The 18,725-nt window shown below is 39.3% G+C and overlaps 1 protein-coding gene across 1 annotated transcript in view; it reads right to left on the bottom strand.

The window, feature by feature from the left end:
• ARHGEF4 (Rho guanine nucleotide exchange factor 4) overlaps nucleotides 1-18,725 on the bottom strand; it is a 264,639-nt gene that overhangs the window by 84,020 nt on the left and 161,894 nt on the right.

The following is an 18,725-nucleotide window of genomic DNA, read 5'->3' as shown; positions in this document are numbered from 1 at the left end:
AATGTAAGATAGCCATTATAAATTAACATGGTCACAGAACTAAAAGAGACCATGATTAAAGATGTAAAGGAAAGTATGATAACAATTGTTAAAAAGAAACAGCAAACCCCAAATGGAAACATCTGTGCTAAGCCCACCAGGAGTTAATAACTAACCTAACTGCAGTTTCTATCTCTTCCAGGAGTGGCATTTAAAACTATTCAGTCTGGAGTTTCCTAGTACTCATTAGTGAGGTAATCTGCCTAAGATCCCCTGCCTTCCCTTAAGGAAAGTTGACCTTGCCTGAAATCATCCACTCTTTTAACTTCCTTGTCCCACCCTCTTTATGCCCTATAAAATCTTCCATTTTGGATGGGCTTTTTTGCATGCTACATGGGGTGCTGCCCAGTTCATGAATTACTGAATAAAGGCAATTAGATCTTCAAATTTATTCTGTTGACTTTTGTTTCCTAACAGATTTGGTGGCATCAGTGGGACCAGGGATAAACTTTTGACAGCATTCTGGGACAATGAGAAACATAGGCATATAGTTTCTCAACCTTTTGGCCAAGATCAAGTGTAGAAACACAGGCATTGTTCCCATGAACCCCTTTTTGAATTCACTGCTTTTCTCACTATTTTCAAGGCTGTGAGTGAGTTCCTTTCAGTTCTGAATTCTGCTCTCTTTGCATTGAGCTCCCAGTTTAATTTGCTTTCTAGTCAGTTCCCCATTTTTTTTTTTTTTGGAAACCCCAGCCCTTGATTTTGTCCCCAATTTCCCAGATTCCATGTTTGGAATGCTGGTGGCAGATGCAGTTCCGCATGTGTTTGGAATCAGCCTGCAGTCCCACTTTTTTGGGAGTCTTCTGGTTCAGTCCTTTCCCCAACCCCCAGATCCCACACCAGAAACTACTGGTAGTTTGGACTGTAATTCCCCATTTGACTGGAAACCCTAGACCTTAGCTCTGTGCCCAGATTCCACATTGGGAACTGTTAGCAGTTTAGGCTAAGTTTCCCATTGGTTTGGAATCCTTCCCAAGAATCAATGTCAGGAACTGCTGGTGGCAGCTGTAGTTCCCCATTTGTTTGGAATCAGTCTGCAGTCTCCCTTTGATGTCTGCTAGTACAATCCCAGTCTGGGATTGGACTGGGTCCAAGGTCAGACCCAGTCTAGTAAAGGCTATTGCTAACAGGGATCTTGGAAGTCAGAAAACTGCTATAATTGGTGGGCATGGTCAAGGCTTTTGGAACATTTGCTACTTCAAGGAGACTCATGGTAGGATAAGTTAGTCATGGAATTGATCAGATTGACATGAAGTCACCTGCTGGCCTCAGGAAAATTTCCATGAAGTGAGGTACACGATACAGCACTCAATTCCCAAACCCATGGCACATCCCTCTTAGGTATTAGTTTGGCTCTGAGAAACCTGAAAGCCTAACTAAAAGAAACAGGACCCTTTATATCCAAGGAGTTCAGCTCTCCATCTTCTGACACACCTGTTTAATTTTATGTCTAAGTGCTGTAGTCCTAGAAGTTGCAAATAACTTAAACAATGGCAAAATATAAAGACAACCTAGAATTACAATGGCCATTATGAAGAGCAATCCAACTAGATAAGATCATTTGAGAAGGACACTTGAAAGTAAGGGTTCCCGTATCAAACAAACAGAATGGGATAACCTATTTTAATTGGTTTGTGGAAGCCTCCAAAAGGCTTCAAAATTCCAAAATACCTTCATTAAAATATTGGCTGCAAAATGCTAATGAAAAATTAAAAACACAAGAGGTACCTAAAAACAAAACAAGACAAAGAGTAAGAATGATGTCATTTCTATTGCTTCCCTCTGTCCTCTTTTTATTTCAGTGCATACCCTAGTAATCCTTGTCTGTAGTGCCCAGTCAAGAGAGGAAAGTAAAATTTAATGTCCCCTCCTGTGCAAATCCAGACCCATTGATTTTTGATCCTTTTCTTTCCCAGGGACAACTGGTACCTTCTTGTTTGCAATTATCTAAGTCTTTCTTTCTTTTGGCTATCTTTGGCAGTGGTTCTAAGATCTTGAAAGGATGTTTTCTTTTTTTTTTGTCTTTTTGTTGTTGCTATTTCTTGGGCCGCTCCCGCAGCATATGGAGGTTCCCAGGCTAGGGGTTGAATCGGAGCTGTAGCCACCGGCCTACACCAGAGCCACAGCAACGCGGGATCCGAGCCGCGTCTGCAACCTACACCACAGCTCACGGCAACGCCGGATCGTTAACCCACTGAGCAAGGGCAGGGACCGAACCCGGAACCTCATGGTTCCTAGTCGGATTCGTTAACCACTGCGCCACGACAGGAACTCCAAAAAGGATGTTTTCTGCATCCTCTTTGAGAACACACCCTAGGAGTTCCATTATGGCTCAGTGGTTAATGAATCCTATTAGGAACCATGAGGTTGCGGGTTCCATCCCTGGCCTTGCTCAGTGGATTAAGGATCTGGCGTTGCTGTGAGCTGTGGTGTAGGCCGCAGATGCGGCTCAGATCCCGCGTGGCTGTGGCTGTGGTGTAGGCTGGCGGCTACAGGTCTGATTAGACCCCTAGCCTGGGAACCTCCATATGCCACAGAAGTGGCCCTAGAAATACCAAAAAGACAAAAAAAAAAAAAAAAAGAGAGAGAGAACACATGCTAAATCCAAGGGGTTATTCTATACTCCCAGAAATATTTACTTTTTGAAATCCAACAAGATATCTGAAAGGATCTGATAACTCTGTGATCAGAAATTTGGCCAAATTGGAAGCTGATATCAGAGCCTGATAGGAATGCTCTTAAGGCTTTCTTGCCTTAGCTAACAGCACCAAAGGAGAAAGAAAAGCATTCCAACATAGGTGGATGGGTCTGACAGTCCTTTGATATCATTTAAAAAGCAATACAATTCTTTGTGAAATTAAAAACTGTTGTCCTTGTATTTTACAACTCTAGTTTTTCTGGAGCAGAGGTGGTTGTAGAAACCACCAAAACTTGTTAACCAATCCCCAAACCACCCCTGTTCATCTCAAAAAGCTTGTAAATATTGGCCGTAAGAAATCAAAGTCCTTAGAGGAATTTTCATTCTTTTCCTGTGCCTTTGAGCTGTAAATGTTAACTCTTATCTAGGCCACTTTTTTTTTTTTCTTTTTACTGCTGCACCTACAGCATATGGAATTTCCTGGTCCAGGGCTGGAACTGGACTTGCAGCTGAGGCTACACCACAGCCATGGCAACACCAAATCTGAGCCACATCTGTGACCTACACTGCAGCTTGCAGCAACACTCCATCCTTAACCAACTGGGTGAGGCCAGAGATCGAACCCAGGTCCTCACAGAGACAATTCTGGGTTCTCAACCCACTGAGCCACACTGGAACTCCTAGGCCACTTCTTTAAAGCACAAATTTCAGAGAGGTTATTCTTAGCAGAAGGAGAATGAAAAGGAAAAGGTCATTTGAATTTATTTATTTATTTTAAAAATGATTTTTATATTTTCCATTATAGTTGGATTTTTTTACAAGTGATTTTTCTTTTGAATTTAGATAAATGCAAAATCACGTTTTCTCTGCAAATATTAGCAGAAGAAGCTTTACGTATCTGAACAGATAAACTTATTCTAACTGTTCTTTTATAGATAGTAAATTTTACATCATCATACCTGAGTAAATTTTACATCATCATACCTGTCTTGTGGCTGAAATTTTAAAATGAAACTATGAGGTCTCTATTTGTATCTGTATGTTTCTGGGTGTCTATATATATATGTGTGGTTGATGTGTGGTATTACCCACCTCTGCATTGTATTACTGAAATTAATTTGTTAAAGAGCTCTACTCAATTGCCTTAAAAATAAACAAGTGTTATATAAATTAAGAGTTGGGTATTTTAAAAACTCTCAGAAATATAATAGAAACTAACCAAAATGCTTTCAGGTTCATGTGATCTGAGAAAATATTCAGTACTAAAGCTATTTTAAGTTCATTGGTCTAATTAAAACAGAGTTTTTAAGAGTTATCACCATTGACTATAATGCAGATAAACAACTTTTATTCTACCTAGGTTTGCTAGTCAAATTCAGGTTATCTGTTGTGAAATATGTCTGCAACAAAAATAAATACCTCACAATGATAGCTGATTTTGTCTACTGTCTCATGAAGTTTTTGTGAATTTGAAACATAATTCTCAGGAGCAAATGAATTAGATGCAAGTGGAATAATTTAAAGATATCTTTTAGTATAGTATGGGAAAAAGAAAGTCTATTCAGCAAGCATTGCTGGGAAACCTGGACAGCTGCATGCAAAGCAATGAAACTAGAACACACCCTCACACCATGCACAAAAATAAACTCAAAATGGCTGAAAGACTTAAATATACGACAGGACACCATCAAACTCCTAGAAGAAAACATAGGCAAAACACTCTCTGACATCAACATCATGAATATTTTCTCAGGTCAGTCTCCCAAAGCAATAGAAATGAGAGCAAAAATAAACCCATGGGACCTCATCAAACTGAGAAGCTTTTGCACAGCAAAGGAAACCCAAAAGAAAACAAAAAGACAACTTACAGAATGGGAGAAAATAGTTTCAAATGATGCAACTGACAAGGGCTTAAACTCTAGAATATATAAACAACTTATACAACCCAACAGCAAAAAAGCCCATCAATCAATGGAAAAATGGGCAAAAGACCTGAATAGACTGTTCTCCAAAGAAGATATACAGATGGCCAACAAACACATGAAAAAATGCTCAACATCGCTGATTATAAGAGAAATGCAAATCAAAACTACCATGAGATACCACCTCACACCAGTCAGAATGGCCATCATTAATAAATCCACAAATAACAAGTGCTGGAGGGGCTGTGGAGAAAAGGGAACTCTCCTGCACTGTTGGTGGGAATGTCAACTGGTACAGCCACTATGGAGAACAGTTTGCAGATACCTTAGAAATCTATACATAGAATTTCCATATGACCCTGCAATCCCACTCTTGGACATCTATCCGGACAAAACTCTACTTAAAAGAGACACGTGCACCCGCATGTTCATTGCAGCACTATTCACAATAGCCAGGACATGGAAACAACCCAAATGTTCATCCACAGATGATTGGATTCGGAAGAGGTGTTATATATACACAATGGAATACTACTCAGCCATAAAAAAGAATGACATAATGCCATTTGCAGCAACATGGATGGAACTAGAGAATCTCATACTGAGTGAAATGAGCCAGAAAGACAAAGACAAATACCATATGATATCACTTATATCTGGAATCTAATATCCAGCAGAAATGAACATCTCCATGGAAAAGAAAATCATGGACTTGGAGAAGAGACTTGTGGCTGCCTGATGGGAGGGGGAGGGAGTGAGAGGGATCGGGAGCTTGGGCTTATCAGACACAACTTAGAATAGATTTACAAGGAGATCCTGCTGAATAGCATTGAGAACTTTGTCTAGATACTCATGTTGCAACAGAAGAAAGGGTGGGGGAAAAATATAACTGTAATGTATACATGTAAGGATAACCTGACCCCCTTGCTGTACAGTGGGAAAATAAAAAAAAAATAGGAAAAAAAATAAAGATATCTTTTAGTAATTAATATATTTTATGATATGTATACTTAAAAATAGCTTCCAAATTCTTTTTGGTAACTTGAAACTTCAGAGGTTTGTTAAGTTAAATGACAGAACTTCATTGACTATCTAGATCATTTCCAAATAAGATGAAATAATGAAATATTAATTACTAACCATAGATTTACCTATTTTCAGGTTCTTATTACAGAGAAACTAAAGATACCTGATCTATTAGTAAACATGTTTTCTGCTTTATAGAAAGATTATAAAGTATAAGAAAAAGTATATGTTTCTAGAAATTATGAAACGTATTCATGGAATTTCCATCGTGGCCCAGTGGTTAATAAATGCAACCGGTATCCATGAAGATGTGGGTTCGATCCCTGGCCTTGCTCAGTGGGTTAAGGATCCAGTATTGCCATGAGCTGTACGTAGCATACTCGGCTCAGATCTGGTGTTGCTGTGGCTGTGGCGTAGGCTGGCAGCTACAGCTCCAATTCAACTCCTAGCCTGGGAGCTTCCATGTGCCACGGATGTGGCCCTAAAAAAAAAAAAAGACAAAAAAAATGTATTCATAAATTTGTCCATCTAAAGAAGTTAAGGTTTCTGGAGTTCCCATTGTGGCGCAGCAGAAACGAATCCGACTAGGAACCATGAAGTTGTGGGTTCAATCCCTGGCCTCACTCAGTGGATTAAGGATCAAGCATTGCTGTGAGCTGTGGTGTAGGTCATAGATGCAGCCTGGATCTGGTGTTGCTGTGGCTGTGGTGTAGGCTGGCAGCTGTGGCTCCGATTGAACACCTAGCATGGGAACCTCCATATGCTGCGGGAACAGCCCAAGAAATGGCAAAAAGCCAAAAAAAAAAAAGTTAAAGTTTCTAAGAGTTAAGAACTGTAAACATAAAGAGAATTATACATCTTGACCAGGTGAAGTTTATCTCAGAAATGCAAGGGTGGTTTGATATCAGAAAATCAATTAATATACTATATATTAGCAAAATAAAGAACAAAAGTTGTATGATTATCTCAATAGACAGGAAAATTACTGGACAGAATCCAACACTCTCTCATGATTAAGAAAAACTTGACAAACTAGGAACAATAAGAACTTTCTCTATTCAATAAGGGGTATCTATGAAAAACCCACATCACACTTAATGGTAAAGATGGGATGCTTCCCCACTAAGATCAGGAAAAAAGCAAAGATGTCCATTCTTCCCTTTTTTTGTGTGGGTGGGGGTTATCCTTTGGTTACATATTGAAGGCAAAGCTGAGCTGGTCTCTCTCTCTCTCTCTCTTTTTTTTTTTTGTCTTTTTTGCCTTTTCTAGGGCTGCTCCCGTGCATACGGAGGTTCCCAGGCTAGGGGTCCCATCGGAGCTGTAGCCGCCAGCCTACGCCAGAGCCACAGCAATGCAGGATCCGAGCCGCGTCTATAGCCTACACCACAGCTTACAGCAACGCCAGATCCTTAACCTACTGAGCAAGGCCAGGGACTGAACCCGCAACCTCATAGTTCCTAGTCGGATTCGTTAACCACTGTGCCACAACGGGAACTCCCAAGCTGAGCTGGTCTTACACTCAAAATTTTTCTTGCCATTTTTATTCAACTGTACTATAGTGGAGGCTCTAATCCCACAGCAGTTAGGCAAGAAAAAAATCCAAAAGACATCCAGATGGGAAAGGAAGAAGTAATATTACCTCCGCTTATAGATAACATGATCTTGTATGCAGAAAATCCCAAGGAATCCATTACAAAAGTAGAACTAGTAAATAAGTTCAGCAGGGTTATATGATACAAGAGCAATATACAAAAGTCAATTGTATTTCTGTGCACTTTCAATGACCAGTCTGAAAATGAAATTAAGAAGACTGTTTCATTCACAAAGCATCGAAGTGTATAAAATAGTTAGGAATGAAATTTTCTAAGGAAGTACAAACTTGTATTTTTTTTTTTTTTGTCTTTTTACCTTTTCTAGGGCCACTCCCGTGGCATATGGAGATTCCCAGGCTAGGGGTCCAATCAGAGCTGTAGCCCTGGCCTACACTAGAGCCACAGCAACGTGGGATCCAAACCGCGTCTGCAACCTACACCACAGCTCAAGGCAACGCCAGATCCTTAACCCACTGAACAAGGCCAGGGATCGAACCCGCAACCTCATGGTTCCTAGTCAGATTCGTTAACCACTGCGCCATGACGGGAACTCCCAAACTTGTATTTTGAAAGAGAAAAATATTGTAAGAAATGAAAGGGTAATATCTAAATAAATAGGAAAAATATCCTATGTTCATGGATCAGAAAGCTCAACAATGTTAAGAAAGTAGTGCTCCCCAAACTCACTCACAGATTCAGAATGATCCTCATCAGAATCCCAACTGATATCTTTGTGAAAATTGACAACCTGGTTCTAAAAATCATATGGAATTGCAAGAGACTCAGAATAGCTGACACATTCCTGAAGAAGAAGGGGAAAGTAGGAAGACACAACTTTCTAATTTCAAAACTTACTACAAAGAAATGGTAAATAAGACAGTGCAGTACTAGTACCAAGATAGAGATAGATCAGTGGAAGACAACTGACAGTCTAGAAATAAATGCATACATCTATGATCAACTTTTGACAGCAGGGGCCAAGACCATTCAAAGGGGAAAAAAATAGTCTTTTCAACAAAGGGTGCTGGGACAACTGGATAGTCACATGCAGAGGATCTCAAAATATATCAGAGACCTAAATGTAAAAGCTAACGCTATAAAACTCTTAGAAAAAACATAGGTATAAATCTTCATGACCTTGGCTTTATATGACACCAAAACACAAGCAGCAATAAATAAATAAATAAATAAATAAATAAATAAATAAATAAACGTATATATATATATAAACTGGACTTCATCAAAATAAATAAATACGTGTGTGTGTGTGTGTGTGTGTGTATAAACTGGACTTTATCAAAATTTAAAACCTTTTGTGCTTCAAAATGAAATGATGATGGAATTCCTGTTGTGGCACAGTGGTAATGAACCCAACTAGCATCCATGAGGATGCACGTTTGATCCTGGCCTTGCTCAGTGGGTTAAGGATCCACTGTTGCTGTGAGCTGTGGTGTGGGGCGCAGACACAGCTCGGATCTACCATTTCTGTGGCTGTGGCATAGTCTGGCAGCTGCGGCTCTGATTTGACCCCTAGCCTGGGAATTTCCATATGACACAGGTGTGGCCCTAAAAAGCAAAAATATGTGTGTGTGTGTGTGTGTGTATGTAAATAATATATCTGATAATGGACTTGTATTCAAGATAGAAATATTTAAGTTTTTATTATGGTTGATTTACAATGTTCTGTCAATTTCTTCTATACAGCAAAGTTACTCCGTATCTATGCATTCTTTTTGTCACATTATCCTTTATCATGTTATATTACAAGTGATTGGATAGTTTCCTGTGCTATACAGCAGGATCTCATTGCTTATCCACTCCAAATGCAAGAGTTTGTATCTACTAATTCCAAACTTCCAGTCCATCCCACTCTTACCCCCTGCCCCTTGGTAACCAAAAGTCTGTTCTCCATGTCCATGCATCTGTTTCTTTTCTGTAGATAGGTTCATTTATGCCACATACTGGATTCCAGATATAAGTGATATCATATGGTATTTGTCTTTCTCTTTCTGACTTATTTCACTTAGTATGAAAGTCTTTAGTTCCATCCATGTTGCTGCAAATAGCTTTATTTTGTTCTCTTTGTGGGTGAGTAGTATTCCATGTGTACATATACCACATCTTAATCCATTCATCTGTGGTTGGACATTTAGGTTGTTTCCATGTCTTGGCTATTGTGAATAGTGCCTGCAGTGAACAGAGGAGTACATGTGTCTTTTTCAATGAAAGTTTTGTCTGGATATGTGCCTAGGAGTGGAACTACTGGATTATATGGTAATTCTATATTTAGTTTTCTGAGGTACCTCCATACTGATTTCCATAGTGGTTGTACCAGTTTATATTCCCACCAACAGTGTAGGAGGGTATGCTTTTCTTTACACCCTCTCCAGTATTTGTTATTTGTAGACTTACTAATGATGGTCCTTCTGACCAGTGTGAGGTTGTACCTCACTGCAGTTTTGATTTGCATTTCTCTGATAATTGTTGATGTTGAGCATTCTTTCATGTGCCTATTGGCGATCCATGTGTCTTCTTTGGAGAAATGTCTATTAAGGTCTTCTGCCAGTTTTTCAAATTTTTTTTTTCTGTTGAGTTGTATGAGTTGTTTGTATATTTTGGAGATTAAGCCCTTGTCAGTTGCATCATTTGAAACTATTTTCTCCCATTCCGTAAGCTGTCTTTTTTTTTTTTTTTTAATCATTTCCTTTTCTGTGCAAAAGCTTTCAAGTCCCATTGGTTTATTTTTGTTGTTATTTCTATTGCTTTGGAAGACTGACCTAAGAAAACACTTGTGTGGTTGATGTCAAGGATGTTTTGCGTATGTTTTCTTCTAGGAGTTTGATGATGTCTTGTCTTATGTTTAAGTCTTTCAGCCATTTTGAGTTTATTTTTGTGCATGGTGTGAGGGTGTGATCTAGTTTCATTGGTTTACATGCAGCTATCCATTTTCCCAGCACCACTTACTGAAGAGACTGTCTTTTTCCCATTTTATATTCTTGCCTCCTTTGTTGAAGATCAATTGACCACAGGCGTCTGGGTTTATCTCTGGGTTCTCTATTCTGTTCCATTGGTCTGTATGTCTGTTTTGGTACCAGTACCACAGTGTCTTGATGACTATGGCTCTGTAATATTGCCTAAAGTCTGGGAGAGTTATCCCTCCTGCTTGGTTTTTGATCCTCAGAATTGCTTTGGCAATTCTGGGTCTTTTGTGGTTCCATATAAATTTTTGGATTGTTTGTTCTAGTTCTGCGAAAAATGTCATGGGTAATTTGATAGGGATTGCATTGAATCTGTAGATTGCTTTGGGTAGTATGGCCATTTTTACAATATTAATTTTTCCAACCCAGGAGCATGGAATATTTTTCAATTTCTTTGACTCCTCTTTAATTTCCTTGATTAATGTTTTATAGTTCTCAGCATATAAGTCTTTCAGCTCCTTGGTCAGATTTATTTCTAGGTATTTGATTTTTGGGGGTGCAGTTTTAAAAGGTATTATATTTTTGTATTCCTTTTCTAATATTTCATTGTTAGTATACAGAAATGAGACTGATTTCTGATTGTTAATCTTTTTTTTTTCCACTGTACAGCATGGTGACCCAGTTACACATACATGTATACATACTTTTTCCTCCCATTGTTGTGTTGCAGTGTAAGTATCTAGATATAGTTCTCAATGCTACACAGCAGGATCTCATTGTAAATCCATTCCAAGAGCAATAGTTTGCATCCATTAATCCCAAGCTCCTGATTCCTCCCATTCCCTGCCTACCCCCCTGGGCAGCCACAAGTCTATTCTCCATGTCCATGATTTTCTTTTCTGTGGAAATGTTCATTTATGCTGTATATTAGATTCCAGTTATAAGTGATATCATATGGTATTTGTCTTTCTCTTGCTGACTTACTTCACTCAGTATGAGAGTCGCTAGTTCCATCCATGTTGCTGCAAATGGCATTATTTTGTTCTTTTTTGTGGCTGAGTAGTATTCCATTGTGTATATATTCCACATCTTCCTAATCCAATCGTCTGTTGATGGACATTTGGGTTGTTTCCATGTCTTGGCTATCATGAATAGTGCTTCAATGAACATGCGGGTGCATGTGTCTTTTTTAAGGAAAGTTTTGTGTGGGCATATGATCAAGAGTAGGACTGCTGGGTCATATGATAGTTCTATGTATAGATTTCTAAGGTACCTCCATACTGTTCTCCATAGTGGCTGTACCAGCTTATATTCCCACCAACAGTGCAGAAGGATTCCCTTTTCTCCACAACTCCTCCAGCATTTGTTATTTGTGGACTTACTAATGATGGCCATTCTTACTGGTGTGAGGTGGTATCTCATGGTAGTTCTGATTTGCATTTCTGTAATAAACAGGGATGTTGAGCATTTTTTCATGTGTTTGTTGGCCATCTGTATATCTTTCTCGGAGAACGGTCTGTTCAGGTCTTTTGCCCGTTTTTCCATTGGGTTGTTGGCTTTTTTGCTGTTGATGAATGTTAATCTTATATCCTGCTACTTTGCTGAATTTGTTGATCAGTTCCAGTAGTTTTGGGTTGAGTCCTTAGGGTTTTCTATATATCGTTTATCATGTCATCTGCATACAGTGACAATTTTACCTCTTCTCTTCCAATTTGGATACCTTTTATTTCTTTTGTTTGTCTGATTGCTGTGACTAGGACTTCCAATACTATGTTGAATAAAAGTGGTGAGAGGGAGCATCCTTGTCTTGCTCCAGATTTTGGCGGGTAGGCTTTCGGCTTTTCTCCATTGAGTATTATATTGGCTGTGGGCTTGTCATAAATGGCTTTTATTAGGTTAAGGTATGTTCCCTCTATACCCCAGTTTGGTAAGAGGTGGGGTTTTTTTTGTTTTTTGTTTTTTTTAAGTCATGAATGGATGTTGGATTTTGTCAAAAGCTTTTTCAACATCTATTGAGATGATACTGTGGTTTTTGACTTTTCTTTTGCTAATGTGGTGTATGACGTTGATTGATTTGTCTTTGTTGTTCCATCCTTGTGAACTTCAGATGAGTCCCACTTGGTCGTAGTGTATGATCTTTTTTATATGTTGTTGGATTCGGTTGGCTAAAATTTCGTTGAGAATTTTTGCATCTATATTCATCAGAGATATTGGCCTATAGTTTTCTTTTTTTCATGGTAGCTTTGTCTCCTTTTGGTATTAGGGTGATGGTGGCATCATAGAATGCCTTTGGGAGTGTTCCTTCTTCAACCTTTTGCAAAAGTTTAAGGAGGGTGGGTATAAGTTCCTCTTTGTATGTTTGGCAGAATTCACCTGTGAAGCCATCTGGTTCTGGGAGTGTTTTTATGACATATTCAATTTCATTTCTAGTGATTGGTCTGTTCAGTTAATCTATTTCTTCTATTTCTTCTTCATTCAGTTTTGGCAGGCTGTAAGTTTCTAGAAAGTTGTCCATTTCTTCTAGGTTGTCAAATTTATTGGCATACAATTGTTCATAGTATTCTCTTAGGGTTTTTTGTATTTCTGCAGTATCTGTTATGATTGCTCCTTTTTATTCCTTATTTTGTTTAATTTGTTTTTTTTCTCTCCTCTTCTTGGTGAGTCTAGCCAGAGGTTTGTCAATTTTGTTTACCTTTTCAAAGAACCAGCTCTTGGTTTGATTGATTTCTTCAACTGTTTTTTAAATCTCTATTTTATCAATTTCCTCTTTGATCTTTATGATTTCCTTTCTTCTGCTGACTTTAGGTTTTGTTTGTTCTTTTTTAAATTCCTTTAGGTGGTAGGTTAAGTTGTTGGTTTGAAATTTTTGTTCCTTTCTGAGGAAGGCTTGTATTGCTATGAACTCCCCTCTAAGAAGTTTCCATGTGCACTTGAAAATAATGTGTATTTTGATTTTCTGGTTGTAATGTCTTGCTTTTGTGACATCCCATAGATTTTGAATGGTTGTTTTCATTATTATATGTCTCAAGGTATTTTTAAATTTCCTTCTTTATTTTCTCATTGAGCCATTTATTTTTTATTTAAATTAAATTAAATTAAATATTAAATTTTTTTAGGGCTGCACCCGTGGCATATAGAGGTTCGCAGGCTAGGGATTGAATCAGAGCTACAGCTGCTGACCTACACCACAGCCACAGCAACGTGGGATCTGAGCCACATCTGCAACCTACACCACAGCGCACAGCAACGCTGGATCTTTGAACCACTGAGAGAGGCCGGGGATCAAATTCGCAACATCATGGTTCCTAATTGGATTCATTTCCGCTGAACCACGACAGGAACTCCTGAGCCATTGGTTTTTCAGTAGGGTGTTGTTTAGTCTCCAGGTAGTCAGTTTTTTGTCATTTATTTTCCTGGGGTTCGTTTCTAATTTCATGCCATTGTGGTCAGAGAAGATAACTGAAATAATTTCTATACTCTTACATTTATTGAGGTTAGTTTTGTGTCCCAGTATGTGTTTAATCCTTGAGAAGTTTCCATGTGCACTTGAAAATAGTGTGTATTCTGATTTTCTGGTTGTAACGTCTGGTTGTAGCAAGTAAGTCTAACTTTTCTATTGTGATATTTAGGATTTCTGTTGTCTTATTGATTTTATGTCTAGAGGCTCTGTCCATTGATGTGAGTGGGGTGTTAAAGTCTCCTACTATTACTGTATTCCCATTAATTTCTCTTTTTATGTCTGCTAGTAGTTGTTGTATGTAATTGGGTGCTCCTATATTAGGGGCATATATATTGATGAGTATAATATCCTCTTCTTGAAATGATCCTTTTATCATTAAACAGTGTCTTTCTTTGTCTTTTTTATGGCCTTCATTTTAAAGTCTGTTTTGTCTGATATGAACATTGCAATTCCTGCTTTTCTGTCTTTTCCATTTGCATGAAATATTTTTTTCTATCCCCTCACTTTATGTCAATTTATGTGTCCTTTGCCCTAAGGTGAGTCTCTTGTAGGCAACATATTGTAGGCTCTTGTTTTTCCATCCAGTCTGACAATTTACGTCTTTATTGGATCATTCAGTCCATTGACATTTAAGGTAGTTTTTGATAAATATGCATTTATTGCCATTTTAAACCTTGTTTTCCAGTTGATTCTATGCTCCTTTATTCCTTTCTCTCTTTTTTTTTTGTTAGATAATTTCCTTTTATTTTATGCTTGTGTCCTTGTCTTTTTAGTTTCTGCGAAGATATTGTTTGATTTTTGATTTGTGGTTGCCCTGTTTTTCAAGTATGTTATTCCCTTCCTATATCTGCTTGCTTTAGCCTGATAGTCATATAGGCCCAAACACTTTCTAAAAAAAAGTATCTAGATTTTCTTACTTTCCTTCCCCATTTTATGATTTTGATGTTCTTTTAAAACATCTTCATGTTTATCCTTTTGCTGTTCCTTGGTTTATCATCACTGTTACAATAGGGTTTTTTTTTTTCCCTTTTAGATTTGTATACTGGCTTATCTAATTGATTACTTTCCAATTGTGATTTTCTCCATCCTATTTCTTCTTACTTCTTTTTTATTTAGAGGAGCCCTTTCAGTATTTCTTTTATTTATTTATCTATTTACCTATTTATTGTATTTTTAGGGCTGTACCCATGGGCATATGGAAATTCCTAGGCTAGGGGTTGAACTGGAGCTGTAGCTGCCAACCTACACCACAGCCATAGCAATGCCAGATCTGAGCCAGGTCTGTGACCTACACCACAGCTCACAGCAAAGGACTGAACATGCATCTTCATGGATGCTAGTTGGGTTGTTACCACTAAGCCACAGTGGGAACTCCCTTTCAGTATTTCTTTTCAATGGATTTAGAACTGCTGTACTCTTTCTGTTTTTTGGTAGAGAAATTTTTTATTTCTCCTCTTTTAAATGACATTCTTGCTGGGTAGAGTATTCTAGGTTACAGATTTTTCCCTTTTAGAGCTTTGAATATATCTTGACTCTCACTTCTTGCCTGTAGTGTTCCTGTAGAGAAGTCAGCTGATAGTCTTATGGGGGTTCCTTTATAATTAACTCTTTTTCTCTTGCTACCCTTAGAATCCTCTTTTTATCTTTATTTTTTGCCATTTTTATTATAATTTGTCTTGGTGTGGTCTATTTGGGTTCTTATATCTGTTTTAGCCGTAATTTCTTCAAATATATTTTCAACCCCCTTTTCTTTTTCTTCTCCATCTGGAATCCCTATTATGCATAGATTGGCCTGCTTTACATTATCCCATAGATCTTTTATATTGCTTTCATGTTTTTTTCATTTGGTTTTCTGTCTGCTGTCCTCATTGGATGATTTCCATTTTTCTATCTTCCAAGTCACTAATTCATTCCTCTGCATTATTCATCTGCTCTTCAGTGCCTTCAACTCAGCTTGTATCTCTGCAAATGAATTTTTTTTTGTCTTTTTGCCTTTTCTAGGGCCACACCCATGGCATATGGAGGTTCCCAGGCTAGGGGTCTAATTGCCGCTGTAGCCACTGGCCTACGCCAAAGCCACAGCAATACGGGATCCAAGCCATGTCTGCAGCCTACACCACAGCTCATGGCAATGCTGGATCCTTAACCCACTGAGCAAGGCCAGGGATCAAACCTGCAACCTCATGGTTCCTAGTCAGATTCATTAACCATGAGCCATGACAGGAACTCCTGGAAATGAATTTTCTAAATTTTCTTGGCCCCTCCTTATATTTTCTAGTTCCTTTCTAAAGTAATCTGCATAACTGTTGATATACTCTCTTAATTCCTTCAATATTTTCACCATCTCCTTTTTGAACTCAGTGTCTATTAGACTGCAGAGGTGTGTTTCATTGTTTGCTCCTGAGATGAATTTTCCTGCTCTTTTAACTGGGAATGGTTCCTGAGCATCTTCATTTTGCTTACATTTTTCTTATTAGGTGAGTTTAGGGAAAATAACTACTGTAGTCTTGGATGGCTATTTATATGCAAAAGCGCCCCTGGGTATTCTGTGAGGGCTTACTATTTATTATTAGGGTCCTGTGCATGCTCCCAGGGAGATAGAGGTAATGAGCAGGGCTAGTAGTCAGTGCCTGGTTGCTGAGCCCTTGACAGTGGCAAGGGAAGGTGGCACAGGCAGCTCCTGGGTGCAGGGCCCTGGGAAGTGGCAGTGCCCCACAGGCAGGTGTAGGCAGTGCCTGGAGCATTTGGTAGTGGCAGCAGCTGGGTGTGTGCTTTCCCAGGGAAGTTAGAGCAATAACAGGTGGTGCTCAGTTGCAGTGCCCTCCTCTGTGCCAACTCAGAGGTGACTTGGGCCATATGTAGTGCCTCTTCACAGACCCCTAGTAGTGGCAGGCCATGCCCACTTCTGGAGTCTAAGATGACTGAGTTTTCCTCTGCTGCCTGTAGACCATGCAAGAGGCGCCCCATCAAACTCAGCCCATGCAGGAGGAACCACCATCTGTAGCCCGTGCAAGGGGGGCACGTTGCTCACAGCCTGCTCAAGAGGCACCTTGCTGCCCGTAGCCCTGCCCTATGAATCTGTGTCTGTGCAGAGAAAGATACTGCTATGGCAGTCTGCCCCTCCTCCACTTACCCTCCCCAACAATGGTGCCTTGCTTCTCTTGCGGGCCCAGACTACTTCCCAGGTTCTCTCAGCTGTGGTGCTTGGCTCCCCAGCCCTTGGTGCACCACTTCCTAGTCCCTCTGGCTGTCTCCATACAGCCAACCCTAGTCCCTCCCTGGAACTGACCTCCAGAGCCTGAGTCTCAGCGTCCAGCCCCTGCCCGGGTGTCTCAGGTTGTAGTGTCCTGGGAGGTGGTACTGATGGTTTGTGAGAGAGAAAAAGGCTCTCTTTCTGCTTTGCCTTCCTAGTTCAGCTGCTTTGCTTTTCTCTGAGGCTTTGAGGTCCCTCTTTCTCAGCTGATCTCCCTGTCAGGAGGCTTCCCAGGGTGTGGGTTCCTTTCTTCTTTAACAGCTTCCTCTCAGAAGTGCTAGTCCCATCCTGATTCCTTCCCCCACTCCTCTTTTTTTCTTTTGTTCTACCCAGTTACATGGAGGGTTTATTGCCCTTTTTAGAGGTTTAAGGTCTGCCAGCATTCAGTAGATGTTCTGTGCAACTTGTTCTACATGTAGACTTTTTTTTTTTTTAATGTGTTTGTGGGAGAAGGCGAATGCCATGCTTTACTCCTCCACCATCCCATTTGATCCCACACCGTTAAATACTTCTAACTCAAAAAAAGACAAATATCCCAATTAAAAAATGAGCAAAGGATTTGAATAGACATTTCTCCAAAGAAGACATACACATGGCCAGTCAGGCCATGCAAAGAGAAATACAAACCAAAACCACAGTGAGATACCATTTTGACTCACTAGTTAGACTAGAATCAATAAATCTGATAGGAGTTCCCATTGTGGCACAGTGGTTAACAAATCCGACTAGGAACCATGAGGTTGCGGGCCTTGCTCAGTGGGTTGACAATCCGGTGTTGCCGTGAGCTGTGGTGTAGGTTGCAGACGTGGCTTGGATCTGACGTTGCTGGGGTTCTAGTGTAGGCTGGTGGCTACAGCTCCGATTGGACCCCTAGCCTGGGAACCTCCATATGCCAAGAAGAAAATAGCAAAAAGACAAAAAAAAAAAAAAAGGTCCGATAAAAAATTGTTGATAAGGATGTGGATGCTAGAGAAATTACACCAGGAATGTAAAATGGTGCAGCTGCTTCAAAAACTAGTTTAGCAGTTCTTCCAATAATTTAAGAGTTAACATCAAGAGTTAATAAGTCAAGACCTGATGGTTGTACTCCCAGGTATATGCATGAAAACGTGTCTTCACTAAAACTTGTACATGAATATTTACAGCAGCATTATTCATAAAAGACAAAACATGGAAAAAATCCAAATGACCACCAGTGGATGAATGGATAAGCAAGTTGTGGTATATCCATACAATGGAATATTATTTGGTCATCAAACAGAATGAAACAAGTGATGACATGGATGCACCTTGAAAACATTCTAAGTAAAAGAAACCAATCACAAAAGACCAGATCATACATGATTCCATTCATATGGAAATCTAGACTAGGGAAATCAGCCACAAGATACAATAAGGATAAAATTGGCTTGAGAAAAAAAAAGTGACTTTGAAACAGTCCCATCCTTGCTCTCACTGAGCTCCCAGTTTCCTTCTGGCAAAAAAAAAATCAGCCTTTTTACAGACAAATATGTGATATGATGCTGTTTGCCATAGATTTTGAGATATCTAAATCTAAATCTAAATCTAATCACAGGGAGGCTGTCATAAAACTCAAGGTAGAGGCTTGTCCCCCAGAAGGGAAAACACCCATGTTTCATCCCTAGATTAAAGACAATTATATATGTAATTCTTTCTTCTGTAAGTTATAACGTATTACAAGTCCCAAGGGATGGTCGGTAGTTCTGCTCAAAATAAAGGAAGGGAGCCAGATTAAGGGATTCAATAATGGAATCTTCCTCAGGCCAAGAATTCCCTACAGGGACCTCTTGCTCATTGAAGGGGTAGAAGACAATGGTTTTATTTCTCACATTCAAGCTATTTCTGCCAGACTA

This window comes from Phacochoerus africanus, chromosome 3 (genome assembly GCF_016906955.1).
Source record: "Phacochoerus africanus isolate WHEZ1 chromosome 3, ROS_Pafr_v1, whole genome shotgun sequence".
Classification (NCBI taxonomy): domain Eukaryota; kingdom Metazoa; phylum Chordata; class Mammalia; order Artiodactyla; family Suidae; genus Phacochoerus; species Phacochoerus africanus.
This window is presented reverse-complemented; position numbering and strand designations above follow the sequence as displayed.